Source organism: Pseudopipra pipra, chromosome 1 (assembly GCF_036250125.1).
Source record: "Pseudopipra pipra isolate bDixPip1 chromosome 1, bDixPip1.hap1, whole genome shotgun sequence".
Lineage (NCBI taxonomy): Eukaryota > Metazoa > Chordata > Aves > Passeriformes > Pipridae > Pseudopipra > Pseudopipra pipra.
In genome coordinates this window covers 27295924-27312785 of record NC_087549.1, presented here as the reverse complement: position 1 = coordinate 27312785, position 16862 = coordinate 27295924, and the positions used below count along the sequence as shown (strand labels likewise).

General features: G+C 40.9%; 1 non-coding gene across 1 annotated transcript; it reads left to right on the top strand.

The window, feature by feature from the left end:
• Nucleotides 1-7139: 7139 nt before the first annotated feature.
• On the top strand, nucleotides 7140-7211 carry TRNAE-CUC (transfer RNA glutamic acid (anticodon CUC)). Its single transcript has one exon. It is a non-coding gene; the product is annotated as a tRNA-Glu (tRNA).
• Nucleotides 7212-16862: the final 9651 nt, after the last annotated feature.

Sequence of the window (16862 nt, the reverse complement as noted above, 5' to 3'; positions counted from 1 at the left end):
TCATCTGAACAGCTCATTTGGGAACTTCATATGTTTTTTACTTCAAAAATCTATAGCCATATATTTTCTGAGTATCCAACAGTACTTCCCAATGACATGTCCAAGAAATGCTACGTAGGAAATAAAGAAAATATGTTCAATATAAATATGAAAAACAGCCACGATATTTGTAGAAAACCTTTTAGAACTGCATATATCCCTTTTACACTCACTGTAGCTACAGAATGAAAAAATCTAATTCTTAAAAATTCTTAGTTTAGTCATGTTGCCCAGAAATTATTAGAGACCTTTAACTAATTTTTCTTCTTTTTGGATGTCCAAAATTATCCAGTTATGTATATCCAGTATACAATTCTCAAAAATAATAAAAATTTTATTATCTTATATGTTAACTGTCTTTTCCAATAGTAATTCACGGTACATTATGTGTGTCTGATGGCTGTATATGCTGTTGATTTATGCTTATTAATTCCTAATAATCTTTTTACCACCAGAGAATGGCACTTTGGAACTATGGTCTTCTGTGTATACTTGGATAAATAGGCAAATATTTAATGATACCTTCCCTGAGGATCAAGGGAGATTTTATTTTCTAATACCTAGCCTGCATGTCCTACCATTTATTCAGAACATGTCAGTTTGACCAAACTTTTGATCTGGATATGGGAGAGATGAGAACCACATTCAAGGCCAGGTTGGATTGGGCTCTGAGCAACCTGGTCTAGTAAAGAATTTCTTCCTAATATCTAATCTAAACCTACTCTCTTTCAGTTTAAAATAGTCTGTCTCACATGAGAAACCCCATTACCTTCAGTGGGACTAATGGCATTTGAATACAGTGATAAGGGAAGGTGCTGTGTCCCAGTAATACTTAAAATAATGTGTGTGATTTTGCCTGTATCTGTATTAGAACAAATTTGTATATTTGTATATTGCACTAGAATATTACCTGACCTTTAGAGATAAACAGATTGGATGAGGCAGTACAACATTATGTTGTTACATTTGAAGAGATACACAGAGAAGCACCATCCAGATCAGCATAAGGCTTTGAGAGATCAGCCAGCTAAACACCTGAATGTGTTTGCTCAAGACAACCCTTGAAACACTTCTGAATTCTGAATTGCTCCTCTGTAAGCTAATTTCAGGCAGGAATATTCACAGAAGTAGAGTATATGAGCAACTCTCAACACTGACTAAACAATTTCATTTTCAAAGCTATAGAAATGGTGTAGATTGTTATCCTACATATGGATGACTACTTTGTGATGCAGAAAAGCACAAAAGCTATTTCAAGCACCTGACATTTACAGCCTCTTTGTTATCTGGCATGTGCGGAGAGGAGGTGAAAATCTCCAAATAAAATGTCTTCAAAGACAAGATATCACATTAGCCATAAATCAGCTAATTTTTCATGTCACTTGTATGTGTAATACTTTGACGTAAATCTGGAGGCCAAAAAAAAAATTGACTTCTCAAATTCTGTTTTATGTTAAATCATCAACATCTTAATAAAAATTATGCAGATACAGTTTATGGGAAGTAAAATGCCATATTTAATCTTTACTTGGTTGTGACCAATTGAAAAAATGCTGGGATTTAATTTTAAAAATGAAAGCAGAAAAGGAATATAACAATTTCCAATATTTTCTAAACATCAATACTGCTGCTGAAAAATGTTTGCTTCTTTGCTCCATTACATTCCAGAACTTCCCTTCTGACTTGATCGTTTTTTGTTTTTTTTTTCAATTGTAGCTTCTCTTCTAGGAGTTCCAACCTGTCCTTTGATTAGATTTTATTATTCTCTCAAACTAAATCTTATCACACCTTCAAACTGCACTTCTTGGGGTGTTACCACTTGGCATTACTGTACAGGATCATGTTCTTAGACATCATCTTCCATTCAAGGCAGAAATTGTTACTGTTCTTTTATTTCCTGTTCCATTGCTTTCTTCCGTATCCCCATGTAAATGACATCTAGGAGGGACATTCAAAATCATGAGTTCATTTAGCCAATTGTTTCTTCTTTCCCATTCAAATGCTGAGAAAGACATAGAAATACTGTTGAGAAAGGGCTAATTTCCTTACTGACTGATGTGTCTGGACCTGAAATACTGGGAGGTGAGTCAGTTGAAAGTTCATAAACCTTTCAACAGTGGTCCAGTTCCTGATTGAAATGCTCTGACCTTTGCTATCATGTTTCTTCTGGAATGTTCTTTATTAGATAACTTGCTGCTTTAAATCCTTGATGAATTTAATGAAACAAGCAAAGTGCTTCAAGTAACTGAACTTTCTATTTAAATTGACTAGTTTGGTTCATTCAGCTAATGGTAACTCCTGCAGTAAGTTGACATGCATGATGATATTCCTAATAGACTTCATTAAAAGTGGGTAAAGTAAGTTGCAGTTCAAAAGTAACTTATAATAAGCTTCAGAAAGAGTAACTGAAGAGATACATGCACAGGTGCTCCAGAAGAAATATTACAGGCACCTGTATATACAGTTTAAAGTGTAATGCCTTTATTTTGTCCATTTAATGATAAAGGCAAAACCAGAGACAGACAAACTGATAAACACTCTGTCAGTGCTGTCCCATGGTGACCAACCAACTCTTATACACTTACTTACTGCTTTGGTACTGATTGGCTTTTTGTACATCTCAGGTGAAAGATAACACTGCTGGGCTATTCATAGGTAATTCATTTTACAGTGAATCCAGGTAAAATCCACTACACACAAATACAGAAACTTCTGTGACTTCTGAGAATTGTCAGTGGGAATGACTGGTCTCTCCTGTCTTTGAAACAAATGACAGCACAGAAAACCCAAAAAAGGTTGTAGCCCTTCCCCAGAGGGAGCATACATGGGTCTCCTCCCACCTTCTCAACTGCTCCATGGAGCCTGCAGGAAACAAAAACTTTGATTACTCTATCAAATTTGGCCAATAGATTAAAACATGGAGGGGCCAACTACCAGACACATGCACATACGGATATGCACAAGAACATTTTGTTTCGGTGAGCAAAACTACTTGTCAGGCTTTAAAAATCAAAATGGCCTTTATAAAGAACAGAAAAATATGAGCCTGTCCACATGAAATTTCATGATCACAAAAATGGTTCTTATAAAGTGATAAATACACTCTTTCTGTGGGCTTACTGTTTTGCTAAAATTTATGAATTCAAACTGTAATAATATACCTTCTGTAGATATGAGCTGAAGACAAAGAATGGGATAATGCATTTAATTGATGGCATATAATAAAGAATGAGTTTGTTTTGGTTAGTAATTCTTGTCTGAAACTGGTAAATTCCTGTTCTTTGTTATTGAGATTTTAAAATCACTCTGATTTCTCCACTGCCTGGTTCTCTCCTAAGGAAATAAAAATAATGATATTCTTTAGAAGAGACCCTGGTAATAGATAGATCTTTATAGATCAGTGTTGCAGGAGATGACACTTTCCAATCTATTTTTTTTCATAATAAAAAATATTAAAATCAGGACAAATTCTTGGCTAAAGCACATACTTCAATATGAAAGAGAATGTGTGATTAAAATGATTAATTTCTTGTGAAGGTCACCTATTTTTTACTTTTTCATTAAAAATTTTCTATTATTTGCATCTGCATAAGGCCATTAAGAAAGAGGAATTTATATCAGTAGCCATACTCTCCCCTATTACAAGCACTTACAGGCTGCTATTTGACCCTCCACTCTGGCAGACCAGCTCTTTTATAGCTTTTTACTCATGACATTGGTGTGGGAGGTTTCTGAGGCCAGAGCCCAATGTATCTGAGCAGCTGTTCTGCTAGGGATCACTGATGATCTTTGTGTGAAAAAAGGTGATTTACTAGAAGATTAAGTGTATATTTGCCCTACATACAAGTCACATAACTGACATATATTCCTGTGTTTATTCTGGCAGACCTATAAGGAGATACAGATGGGTTTCACCTCAGATACTTGTCTCCCCAGGGTCTTGCTCTGTTCAGCCAGGCCAGGATAGGTTTCCCACAGTGTCTTTACAGAGTGTAACATAGCCCTCAGAGTAATACTGATATTAGTTCTTGCATTATAAAATTATTCAGTCAATGAGTGAAGCTCAATAGCTCAAGCCACTAAGGTACTTCATGGCCTTTGGCAGATTCTTCTTTTCATCTTGAAGGTGGAACGCAAAAACATGTCCTAGGAGAGTCATGCCAATGCTTGGCCCAAGGAATGACTTTTGGTAAGCAGTCACTGAGCATAATGAACACAGCATCTCTGTGATGAGGAACACATCACATGAGACATGGGTCTCCTCATATCCTTGTGGAAATCCCAACTGTCCTGCTAAGGTAGTTCAGGATCCTTTTTTTCCCTCTCTCTCTAGACTCCTGAATGCTTCAATTTTTTCTTCAGGAACTCAGCAGCTTCAATTCTTGGAGGACAAAGAATCTTTAAGATCTAGTTATTAGCATATTAACCTTGTCTGGCAAAAATCTTATGTCGGAACTCCCTTTGGCTGGACAGCTGCAAGGGCTCATGTATGCATTGTCCCAGCAATCCTTTTTAAAGAACGGCGGCAAAAACTGCTTTGGAGAAGATTTTGTTCTGCACTTTGTATTAGTTTTGCTGAAAAGAAAATGCTTATCATTTGGCTTCTTCTTAGGTCTAGCAAGAAATATGGCAAAATTCTGAGCCTAGGGTATGTTTATTAATTTGTACACTGCTGAAACTTTAGTTTGCCAGGGTACCTGTCATTCCAGATATGAAGGCCTTTCTGTGTTCTCTGCAGAATTATTTTTATTTAAATTTTGTACTTGTGCAGCTATATGTAGCTAAGATTAGTTTAGTGTTTTGGTATAAACAAATAGATGAGAAGAAAATTTATCTTTGATCTGATCACAAATAATCTCTCCTCACATACTAAAATAGCAATTGCTTTTTTTTCAAGGTATTACAAGCTTTTAGTTAATGGATTTTATGTACTATATGTCTAGATTAGGTGTGCATTTATAATTGTTTGCATCATGAATAAAGATATGAGCACTCAATTGCTTGGTGGACTATAACCCCTGTGTCCTGAGCATAGTCCCACTGAAAGTCTTTAAGCAGAAAAGCTACTTCAGGGTTTCTAGGAGTGTTCTCCTCCTCCACTCTCCAGTGGTGATATCTGAATGTGCAAAGAATTTCAAGCATATCCACCCTGTGGTCACTTGTTGAAAATGGTTTCTCTGGACAATATTCTCAGGAACGTGGTGTGACTCTTGGGGGTGGTCCTGTGCAGGGCTAAGAGTTGGACGCCATGATCCTCGTCAGTCCCTTCCAACTCAGCATATTCTGTGATTCTTTCTGTGAAGTTAGAATCATGCCCCATGGTTTAGCTGTAACCCCTAAGGGGACAGTTCTCAGAGAAACAGTGGACAGTTTCACCTGTAGAAATACTGGGATTTAGCTCTTCTGTTCTTACTCTCTTCAGGGGCGCGCTACATTGAGTGGTTTTCCACAGCAAGTTGGGAGTGTGGATTCACTTTGTTGTTACCAGCTATGCTAGAACTGTCTCAGATCTGACATATTACAGCCTTCTGCATTCAGAACGGTAGGGAGAACACAAGAATTGGAGTACTATTCTGAAAATTGTTAATTTTATGTTTGCATATAAATTCTATGTGTCTGTTAACAGATGTTGTACTGAAGAATACCAGATACACTCCGTCTGATAGAAAATATGGATACTGGCACATTATAGAAATAGATTAGAATTTGTGATAATTTCTTAAGTTTAGAAAAGGTTATTCTTCTATTAGTCTCAGTAACCACCATAGTCTTAAGTCTGTTTTGACAAATCAGTTGGTGCTAAGGATAGTGAAAGAGTTATAGCCTTGCTTGCACTCCTAGCCTTGAAGTTTCATCCCAGGTCTTTGCATTCCTCATTTTCTATTTTGTTCCTTTGAGCTATTCCAGTGTGACTCTGTATTCCCTTCAGACTACAACTGAAGGTCAGCATCTGTCAAGCTTTGCCTTGGGAGAGTCACCAATCTGCTGGAATTTCACAGTGAGACTGGAGTTGATAAATAAGCTTAGGTCAAACCTTTATTCCTGGATTACTCCAAGCAGGCTGTGCCAGAGCACATTTGTTCAGAAAGCTCAGATCAGATTTTCATTCTTGACTGGAACCTTGAGTTTCAGCAAGCACACCATTCAAGTGAGTTCATATGAAAGCATGGCAATAATCACCTAAGGAAAGAGAGTATGCACTGTGCACAAGCCCTGCATGCTTTTGTTCTAAAGGAAGCAATTACAAATGAAGTGCAACACTGTTTTTATAGAAAGGTTGGGGGTCACTGATCCCCAGGAGAGACAATGAGATTGAATAAATATTTAACTATAATTTGGGGGGGGTTGTTTATCTGGTACTGACATGTACAGTGATTTATGTAGTGCATGGCATAACAAACTCCAGACATAAATTTTCTTCTCAGACACTTATCAAGATAGCAATGAGAGATCACGTTATTGCTAGCAGAATTCCCACATTGGTATGGCAACATTCATCATCTCAGTTCATATGGGTCACATGAATTGCAAATAAAAACCTTAATACACACATATATAAACATGAACATGCATATTAGAGCACATAGGTATTCTCACTGAAATTCTCAATTTTTTAAAGATAAGTCTGTACTATTTTATAATAATTGTTTTTACTTATTTAAAGTCACAGATATAAAGCAACCTATTGAACAACAGCTACATCTGCCTTCCTTTCTAATTTATAGATCCTGAATCCTGTGGTAGAAGAAGAGATGAAGGGAAGCAGGGAGATGCAAACTCAGATAATTATAACGTAAGCTACAGGACTGAATTCCCTTAGATGATCATCAGGGACCTGGTGTAGCTGTATCAGAAAATGAAGTAGGAAAAATAAAGGAAAAAAGTTTTTATTTTCCTGTTACATTCAAAACTCCTAAGGAAAAGCCAGCAGAGAAGTAGAGCAGGTTCAGCTCTCTGAGCTGGCTGGAAGGACAGTCATGCAGATGGAATCCAACGTCCCTTTCCTGCACACAGAGACAGAGGGAACCACTAGGCTTACCTAGGATGGGGCAGCTAGCTTGAGTTGGTTATTAATTACTCACATCCATTTCTGCAGAGGACCCCTGGTGGTCTAGTGGTTAGGATGTGGCGCTCTCACCGCCACAGCCCGGGTTCGATTCCCGGTCAGGGGACTTCCCCGGGCAGATGGAGCTCGTCAGCCCTGTAAGGCCATCCATCTAAGAGAAGGTCACTCTAAACAAACCTACGTCCTGAGGACCTCGCTGCCACCGTCCAAGCTTGCTCGTCCCCGGCAGATGAACCTCAGGATTAAAGGGTGGGCTCAGTTCAGCGCACACTGTGTCTCACCTAAAAAATCCACTGCGCTGGCTCGAAGGGTAATGACCTTTCCCAAATCTTCATTCGCGAAGACTGGCCATGACACTACCTGACACTACCTGACTACCTATTTCTGCAACAGGTGGGCCTGTCAGAGGTCTCCAACACTGAAAGGAGGCAACTTTCATGTGTGCTTGCCTCTAGTATTTTGGTTGTGTTTATGCCATCTCTCACTCCTCTGACTGAAAACCATTGTATTTCAAAACCGAAAATTCCATCGGCTGCATGGGAAACTAAATGGTAGCTAATGTCTCTGCTGTTTCTCTTGTCCATGATCAGGAAGGGAACTGACATTCAAAATGTACTGTTGCAGACCGAGAGAGATCCAGATAGGCTGTTTCTCTCTGAATCCTTGACACTAAAACTCAGTAGTGGCAGAAGAAAAGCAGTTGGTCCTGCCATGAGTATCATGTGAGTAGCCCACTGGGACCCATATTGTCCCATGGGTATGTGACCAGGCAGATCCCTGGAGTGACTCCCATTGACTTCAGGAAACTCTGGATGAAGCCTGAGGGCTGTGCACAAGTTCCCTGATAATCACAGTTTTCCACAGAGCTCAGTGTAGCTCCAGTACTCCCACAGATCGGCAGGTGGGTTCACAGTGTGCAGCTGGCTCCTGCAAACCCCCATACTGAGGCTGGCACTCTCCTGCAGGAAGGCATGGGACTCCCAAATAGTGTCTGGAGGAGACAAGCAGGCTGCTGCCAGACAACATAAAGCTGCCTAAAGAATGGCACTGGAAAAGCTTAGACATTGCACTTTGAATAGTCTGTTCCCCAGTGGAATACAGATCTCACTTTGTGACAGCATGCCTAATTTAGTGACTCACGTGTAGCAACTGCTCGTTAATTTGTCCAAATATTTTCCATTTTCTTCACTCCCAGTTTCTCCAGCTCCTCTCACTTGCACACATCTGCCCAGACACATTGCTGCAGAGCCAGGCATGAGGCTGCTGCGAGCTGGAGAGTCTGGTGGCGAGGAGAAGGCGCCCACGACCATGTGGAAGAGTGGGACAGCCTCTCCCCCACCCCAGGAAAGCAGGACTGTCTGGCACAGGGGGACAAGATGCCAGGAGGAGGCAAACACATAGGAGCTACCTGGGATGTCAGCAGTGTGCTGGGAAATCAGGAAAAAAACCCTCAGGTTGCGAGGATAGTAATACCTCAATAAATCTGTTTTTTTAAAAAAAAGAAAAAACCCTAAACAAATCATTAACATACTACAGAACTAGAGAAAGACTCCATAGGAGTAATTTCAGCTCAGAAAGAAACCAGTAACTCTAGTGGAGATCAACTGGGAAAAATACCTTATGCAAACATGATGAAGAGGAGACCTGACATTTCTGGGGTTTCAGTAAACCTACCTAGTGCCTGGCATTTGAAACACACAAAACTTCAGAGATTTCAGATGAAACAGCAAGATTTTCTTCTTTTGCACATAGGTGGATCTGAGGCCAGTGTGGGCTACCCCAAAGCGGCAGAACTGCTCAGCTGCTATGGCCAGTGGGCACATGCCCCATGGTGCCCTTTATCATTCCATCTCAGTCTTGTGTGAATGAAATCTGCTGGCAGGAGCAGCAAGGCATGGACACCTCACCTTTCCTGACCTCTGCCAAAAAAGGTTAGGTCCACATCATGCCCCTGGTATCCCAGGAGTCACAGCTCAGTAGGAAATCAAGACAATAAAAATAAATTGGCATGTACAGCGATAAGAGTCAGAAAGCACTGATGGAAGGAAGGAATAAGCACGATCTTTTTGCCCTTTCAATTTTGATTGCTGATCCCTGAAAGCTCCTTTTCTCTCTGTCTTCTCTTTTTTTTTCCCTGGAGTCTTTTCACTCCCTTCTTCAAAGATCTGTTTTATCTTTCTGGTTCTCTGGTTTTCATCTTTCTGAAAAGAGCCTGTAGACCTTTTAGCAGTATTATTAGATACATAAAGCCATGGTAAACTTCAATTAATCCTTATTTTAATCAAAGCTAGCTCATTTTACCCTCTTTCTGCTGATAAGCTATTCAGTTCAAGACACATGAGGGAGCCTGCCATGGTTTCTGCGGTGACCAGAGGCAAAGCTACAGGGACCTAAAAGGAAAATGTAGAAGTTAGCAGGTGGCAAAGGCCTCTCTGGAGTAGTACACTTCTGCTTGCCAGATTCCTACATTAGCTCTTAAAAGCAGATCACTTGGATTGGGTTGCATTATGGTCATTTTGCACAGTCCCCTATCCCAGAATACACTTCATGAAGCTTTGATACAGTGGGATCTCAGCTCAACGTTTCTGAGGTGGACAGCTACAAACAGGACAGCTCGAATGGGACCATGGCACAAAGTGCAAAGGAAAACCTCCATCAGCCTTACTCTGAACTTCTGCAGAGCTGCAGACTGATAACCTTGCTTGGTCAGCAAGAATGAAGTCTGTCCTTAACATACACATTGTAGAGGAACGTCTCTGAAGAGGGTGTTTCTCACCCGTGTTAGTAACATGACACTCATTTCCCAGTTCACACTTTTCTGTTTTATTTCTGTTCTGGAGGCACAAGTTCGAACCATTCAGCACCATCACTGTAAATGCTCAGTTTCTGCCTCACTGCCTGTAACATCAGCCACGACCGGACACTCATTCCCCTCCTTCTGAAGGGGCCTCCCTTCAGAAATATGACCAGACTTTGAAAAAGAGTCAACATGTCCTGTGTGGTGTGTGGAGGGAGCCCGGCTCGCAGTCACGAGTGTTTCCGTGACGGTGCCTGCCCAGCCCTGCTGCCCTCGCTCGCTGCCCCCTGTTCCCGCAGCCTGCCCTGCCCTCTAGTGCCGGCCGTGTCGGCTGCCTGTGCCTCCCTGTCCCGCTGAACCACACTGGCCGTGGCTCTGGGCAGGGACAAGATGCTGGAAAACTCAGAAGCCCCGCAGCAGAGCCCAGGGCACACTGCCAGCTGCTATGGACTCTCACCTCCGTGTCTGGGGACGGTGAGTTCCTGGATGCAGAAAACGTAGATTTGGGAGGCTGGCTGGAGGAGCATGGCTTAGGGATGGGTTTAGGCTTGAAAGAGGGACAAAGGGTAGAGCTGCCATCGGAGGGGGGGTGGAATGGGGCTGTCGATGGAAGAGGGAGGCTACAACTCCAGAGTTAACATGTTTCCCCTAACCCTAACCTTAGACATTTGCCACAGCTGAGCTTTGACCCAGACAGCTGCAGACGGCCCTCCTGAAGGATGATGTAAACTGCGGCACAGGTTGCCCAGGAAGGTTGCGTAGTTCTCTATCCTTGAAGACATTCAAAAACCTGAGTAGATGTGGTACTGGAACGTGCACTGACTGGTCCTGCTTGAGCAATGGGATTGGACTACATGATCTGAAGAAATCCCATCCAACCTCAATGTTTCTGTTATTGCTATTTTTTTGCCTAATTTACCAACATCTAATAAAGTAATTTCTATAATTCCATTTGAAAAATCCTATCAGCAGCATTTGTATGTGTGTCAGTGCCTTTGACTTGGTGTGCGTGCATGTATATCTTTGAGACACTTCTTTTAGCATTAGATTAATGAAGTCTGAGGAAGCTTTTCAGGTCTGTTTGTTGTGTTTTGGGGTTCTTCCCTCTTTTTAAAAATTTATTTATTTATTTATTTCACGGTTTTCTCATGAGCTTTGTACTAAGAACAGAACTAAGATAAAGAATTTTAGTCCAGAAACTCAACATTTTGGCTTTGGCAACTAGAATAATTTATTTGGGTAGGAGGGTTTTGGTTTTTTTGTTGTTGTTTGTTTGGGGTTTTTTGGGGTTTTTGGTGGTGTTTTTTGGGTTTTTTTGCTTGAGGTTTTTGTTTGTTTGTTTGTTTCCTGGTTTGGTCTTGGTTTGCTTTGGAGTTTTTTTGTTTGTTCAGGGTTTTTTTATTTTATTTTTTAGTTGTTTGCTGTTGTGGTTGTTGGGTTTTTTAAATTCTGGGCATAATTTAAAAGGAGGTTCATCACTGACAGCTCTTGGGACCAAACTGTGACTTCAGTATCTTCCTCATGGGCTACAGTTGAAAGCTTTGTAGAAGGAGGTAACTCTTCAGCCTCATCTCTCTATGTTGAGGCAGGAGCAGCACCTTTCAGATAGATGTGATCAATCATTCTTTTTTCCCCAAAAAAAACCCCAAAAAACCCCAACCAAACAAAACCCCAGAACAGACAGATACAACCTGTAGGCCAGGCTATTGGGATGTCATAAAATAGATATTTTGCCTTTTTCCCCCCTCATATGTCTGAAATTGGGCACATCTGGGGATATGATGACAGATATGCTGAATCACCAGTGTTTTGGTAAGACACATACAATTTCCAATGTTGTCTCCTGAGCAGATCAGTTTGAACTATTTGGAATCTGTATGCAATGTTAATAACCTGAGAAAAAAATCATTATAAAGCTACTATACAACAACTTGACTTTATAATAATTTTTGTTAGAATAATAAGTTTATAATAAGGAATTTTGGTGGTTTACAGCAAAGAAAAGCATTAGTCTTAAAAACAGGTTACGAAGTGCCCAGTAAACCTTTATTGCTTCTGTCTGAAAACAACAGGTGCTCATCAGGAGTGAGTAAACACATATGCAAAATGACTAACCACATAAATCATTTCTATCATTATTTGCACCTCTTATCAACAGTAAAATTTATATCTAACTAGTCCTTTCTATCGTTTGCTTTCATGTGATCAGTGACAGAAAATTACCCCATTATCACAAGGTCATGTGTTCATTTCAATGACAAAGTGTATTATGGCCATTTGTTCGTGTTTTGGTTACTTATGATGACAATGCAGCCAGGCCATACTGAACGAAGGGAACAAGAATTGGATTTGGTAGCTCCTTTGACTTTTCTAGTTACTTTATCTTTACCATCTAATTTTTATAATAACTTTTTTGTGAGACAAAGTGCCCCCTAGGTGTTCATAATTACAACTGGATTGTGGTGAGACATTAATTTCTAGAAATAATTGTACCTAATTATCTTTAACTCTGCAGCTTCTTTTTTGTATTGTAAAGGAGCAGTACAAATTCAACTTTTTACATGTTGAATAATCAGGATGCTTAGTTCAAATTGTGAGTTATCACTTCAGTCTGCAGAACGGGTGTCTGGTGGAAATTTTAATGCTTTCTTGTAAGGACAGACATGGTTTTTCAAGTCTACACCTGACATCCTTCTACCACTGCCAAACATTCAGTACAGAAAACCACAAAGGAATCCTGTCTTTGTTGTTTCACCTTAGTTAATCCTTTTGGAAACATTATTTTCTGCTACCTCAAGTGCTTCTTCCAGATGCTCAGAAAACAACCTGCATTGTCCTTTCATGCTGGTGTGATCTCATTAGCTTCTGAAGCAACTAATTCTGAAAACCATTTCTGGGCATATTAGGGACAAGAAAAAAATCAGGGGTAGTCAGCATGGCCTCCCTAAGAGGAAGTCTTGCCTGGCCAACTTTATAAAGTTCTACAATGATATGAGTGACCTGGTATATGAGGAAAGTGCAGCAGATACTGTCTACCTGGACATCAGGGAGGCCTTTGTCAATATCTCCCATAAGATCCTCATAGAAAAGCTGTTGGTATACAGGCTGGGTGAGCAGACACTGACGTGGACAGAAAACTGGCTGAATGCCCAGGTCCAGAGGGTGGTCTTCAGAAGCATGGACCCTAGTTGGAAGCCAGTAACTAGTGGTGTATCCTGGGAGTCAGTACTGCATTCAGTCCTGTTTAACAGCTTCATTAATGATCTGGATGATGGGGCAGAGTGAACAGCAAGTTTGCTGATGACACAAAACTCGGAGGAGTGACTGAAACACCATCCAGAGGGACCTTGACAAGATGGAGAAATGGGCCAACAGGAATGTCATGAGGTTCAACAGGGAGAACTATAAAGTCCCGCACCTGGGGCGGAACAACCCTGTGCACCACTATATGATGGCCACTGTAAGGAAAGGGTTAATGACATTTGCAGCACATGCCTTAAACAAGTGTCGTGTGTGAAACTTGTTGCAGAAAACATGAGGGGTTCTTATGCACAAGCTGCAAAAGGAACAAACTTTCAGTTCTGGCCTTCCCTAGGACGGAATAAAACTGATGCTTTTCATCACAACATTCCATTGTGACCCCCAGAGTAGACCCCAACATGAGGACTAATTTAAGACCTCCCCTCTCAAGCTAATGAGGGACTGTATAAGGTAACTTGGGGATTGAACTGGATGGGACCCCACCAGCAAGAAGCCCAGGACACTGAAGGACCAGTGGGATGCTGCTGTTGGCCCCCCTGGCTGCCAGGGCACTGCTGACTCATATTCAGCTTGACATCAACCAGGACCCCCAGGTCCCTTTCTGCAGCACTGTTTTCCAGCATCTCATTCCCCAGTCTGTACAAACATCCAGCATTGCTCCACCCCAGATGCAGAAGCCAGAGCTTCCCCTTGTTGAACTTCATATGGTTGGTGATTTTCCAGTCCTTTAATTTGTCAAGGTCTCTCTGTGGGGCCTCCCTGCCTTCGCAGGAGTCAACTGCTTCTCCCAGTTTTGTGTCATCTGCAAACTTGCTTAGTATCCCTTCCAGTTCTGCATCCAAGTAACTTATGACGGTGTTAAAAAACACAGGGCCTAAGATGGAGCCCTGCAGAACCCCACTATTGACAGGTCGCCAGTCTGATGTTACCCCATTAACTATTACCCTTCTCTGTATCCATGGGTGCCTACGTCTGCCATCACCACCAGTGCCACATACAGAGATGGAATTGCAACAGCCAGCCTGAAGGTTCTGTTACTACGTGGCATTGACAGACCAGCTTGTTGGATCTCAAAAATACAATATCAGCAGAGAAGGAGCTGATGAGATTATGTAGCAGGCCATGGACAGCAGGAGCTGGGAGAAGCTCCTTGCTCTGAGGACACTCCATCGTAAGACCTATTAATATTTAGCTATGTTGATTGGCCTGTCTCCTCCAGCAAGATATGGAAAGCCTTTGTGATGATGTTATCAGACCATGTAGAAACCCCTTTGTCCTTTTCCCCCCATGTGGTCCTGGCTAAGGGAAAATATTAATCACTTGTGTAACTGTAGCAGAAAATTGTGTAATCCTCTAGTTAGCATGATCCATCCCCTAGTTAGCATAACCCATCCTCCTCATTAACATGTCCTGCCCCCAAGACCCTTATATTGTGAGACAAGTGTTCAATAAAGTATTCCAGTTTATACCCCACACCTGGGATCGCTTAGTTTTTGACTGCCCACTCCAGCTGGTGTAAAGACATTATTCCCAGAGGACCTGTTGCACAGACCTGAAAATCTGCCCCAGTGTCTCTCCCTACAATAGGGAGGGCATTGTTTTATTCTCTAAGACAAAGTCCCGAGCACTTAAAATCTTATTAGAATGTCTGCTATTAAAAATCAGCCAGAGTCTGGCATTAGTCTTTTGAGGGCAAGGGCCATATATTTACTTCATGTGTCTGCAGAACCTAAGTACCAGCTACAGATGGGTAATGCCGCATGAATGAAGTTGTTGCCACCATACACATGAGTTTATGAATTACAGATAATTATCTCTGAAATAATGAAACTTCAAACTAATGTGACGGTGCCAGATAAATTTATTAAATATCTATCAAAGTGGTCATTTTCCTCTCCATATCAGGCCAAATGTTCTTCTGAACACTGAACAGCTCTGGCCAGCTACCAGACGAATGCTCTGTTTCTCTTTCAAACCTACCAAAATGATAATACTGAAAAAAGAGCACTACCTGAATTCCAGCTGAGATCTAAAATATGCGCAGAAAATTGGACCAGTGAGTCAGCACTTATCTATTGTATTCCAAATTAATTTCATACTAAAATGAATATACTCAGGTGGGCATAGTAACAGATGTTGGCATTTTTGTCCCTGAGGGAACAGTGACTCAGTAATGACCCTTCTTTCATCTGAGCCACAGATGAATCTGTAGCTGATGCTATGCAACATAGATAGATGAGTCAGAAATAAGGCTCTGAACAGATCTGTATTTTGCAGCCAGAAGCTTCTGAGATCACACCAGCATGCAAGGACAAGTTTCCAAATATCAAATAACTTTAGTACCACAAATAAGAAATAGAGAAATACCTCCCAGGCATCTCTGCATTCAAATGAGTTGGTCAATACTAATATTTAAGTACAGCTGTATAAAAGCTTATGTTAACTTTACCCTAAGACTTCAGTTCACATTGTATTTGCAGTCAAGTGATAGCATCCATTTTTCACAAAAAATGAGCAGGCCTATTTGTATGGCACACTAATGTGAGCAAAACCACCAACCTTAGCTTAGTTGTACAGTACCCATTAATTATCATGAGACATGAGAAGTTTTATACATGATTGTACAAAACCACAGAAAGTATCTTTTAACTGAAAGAAATGGAAGCTCACATTCCCACTGTATTAGACAGAGTATTTAAATTTAAGCACTTACTTAGGTGAAATTTCAGTGGATGAGAATTATCTGAATAAGAGAAACAATTGCCAGAAGTCAAATTTAACAAAATGCCAACAATTTTATTACCTCTATAGTGGTTGTAGAGAGAGGGAGTGCCCCTTAGGATTAATCTAAAATGTTATGCTTCAAACACTTGGATTTTGGTAGTCAGGAGAGTTAACCTCATTTGACAGCAACTGGATGGCTGGATTCCTGTTCTCCTCCTTCACTTATCACTGACTGCAACGCTTTCAGTGCAACCTTCCAGCCAATCCCTTATCCACTGAGTGGTCCATCATCAAATCCATGTCTTTCAAGACAAGGATGTTGTGTGAGACTGTCAAATGCCTTGCCCAAGTTCAGGTATATGATATCAGTTGCTCTTCCCTTATCCACCGATGCTGTAACCCCACTGTAGAAGGTTACCAAATTTGTCAGGTCTCATTTGCCCTTAATGAAGCCATGTTGGCTGTCACCAATCATCTCCTTATTTTCTATGTGCCTTAGCATAGTTTCCAGGAGGATTTCCTCCAGGATCTTGCCAGGCACAGAGGTAAGATTGACCAGCCTGCAGTTCCCTGGGTCTTCTTTTCTTCTTTTTTTAAAAATGGGGGTTATGTTTTGTCATGGTTTGAGATAGTCCCCAAATCCAATTCCCTAGTTCCATCCCCCCTCCCACATCTCAACCTAATGTGAGATGGGCTTTTCCAGACAAAACACACCAGACTTAAAGTGGGGGAAAGGGAATATATTACAATGACTGTACAAATAAATACCATATCACATTATACACACGATCACAAACTATCTCTACCATGACATATAGTATTTACAAGGATCAGATCTCTTCTCCCCTCCAAATAAAAGTCCAGGAGGGAAAGAAGGACAGATCCCTTCCAGTCCTTAAGCAGCAGGATCCTCTAATGCAGCAGGTTCTGTCTCTCTTCTCCACATGCAGCAGCTGATAGCTGGCTTTCTGCCAG